Raw genomic sequence first — 1219 nt, 5'->3', positions numbered from 1 at the left:
TCGAAACAAACCCTGAACCGCGCCAAGTACGAAAGGAACGGCGCGCAGTAGGGGTTTAAAACAAAGCTGGTCCCAAAATCGCGCCAAGTACGAAAGGAACAGCGCGGTCGAGACTCGGAAGAAAAAGCTTTCAAAGTGTCGTAGCACGATGCACACTGCTGTTCGTGTGGAACAAACGTGACTACCGTGCTGTACGGTGGAGTTCTGTGCGCAAAAGCGGCGCGTGTGTTTCTAAGCACCACAGCGTTGTGTCAAAAAAGAGGTGCCTGAGAGAAACGCATGCGACTGCCGTGCTTTGCGGCATAGCACCGTGCGCAAAAACGGTGCGCATGCAAGAGGTGTCAGAGCAAGCGAACTTGTGCCACGAGCAACAGGTCACTAAAAGCCTATAGATGACGGTGTTGGAGGAAAAGAAAAATATCGAGAAAGCACTGCGGTGTGCCGTGCGTAGGGACGGGCGCGCGTGCCACATGCCGCCGAAATATGGGTGTCGGAGAAAACAGAGTGCCGCGCGTAACGAGGGGCGCGCGTGTTACAGAGAGATATGCCCAAACGCATGAAAGTGTACGCAGGTGTCCTAAGGCAGTTTTTTTTTTTTTTTCCTCATTTTGATGTCGCCCCGGCTGACGCGGTTTTCGTTTTTCCGTGCCGCCCCGGCTGACGCAGTTTTTGCGCCGCCCCGGCTGACGCGGTTTTTGCGCCGCCCCGGCTGACGCGGTTTTCGCGCCGCCCCGGCTGACGCGGTTTTCGCGCCGCCCCGGCTGACGCGGTTCGGACTTTGCACTTTTTGGCTCACCCCGGCTGGCGGCCCACTCACTCGATCGCCAGGTCTGTTTGCCCCGGTGGTTCCACCGCCAGGCTTAAGCGCGAACTTTTTTTGTTTGTTTTCTTTTGATTAAGCGCAAGCTTTTTTCTTTGTTTTCTTTTGATTAAGCGCGGGCTTTTTTCTTTGTTTTTTTTTTTTATTTCGCCCCGGCAGACGCGGTTTTTGCGCCGCCCCGGCTGACGCGGTTTTTGCCGCCCCGGCTGACGCAGTTCGGACTTAGCACTTTTCGGCTGTGCCTGGCTGGCGGCCCACTCACTCGATCGCCATGTCTGTTTGCCACAGTTTTCCCGGTGGTGCCGCACCCGGGCTCGCCCCGGCTGACGCAATTTTCGCGCCGCCCCGGCTGACGCGGTTTCGTGCCGCCCCGGCAGACGCGGTTTTCGCGCCGCCCCG

Source organism: Rhipicephalus microplus, unplaced genomic scaffold (genome assembly GCF_043290135.1).
Source record: "Rhipicephalus microplus isolate Deutch F79 unplaced genomic scaffold, USDA_Rmic scaffold_441, whole genome shotgun sequence".
Lineage (NCBI taxonomy): Eukaryota > Metazoa > Arthropoda > Arachnida > Ixodida > Ixodidae > Rhipicephalus > Rhipicephalus microplus.
The sequence above is the reverse complement of the archived record's forward strand: the minus strand, read 5'-3'. Positions refer to the sequence as shown.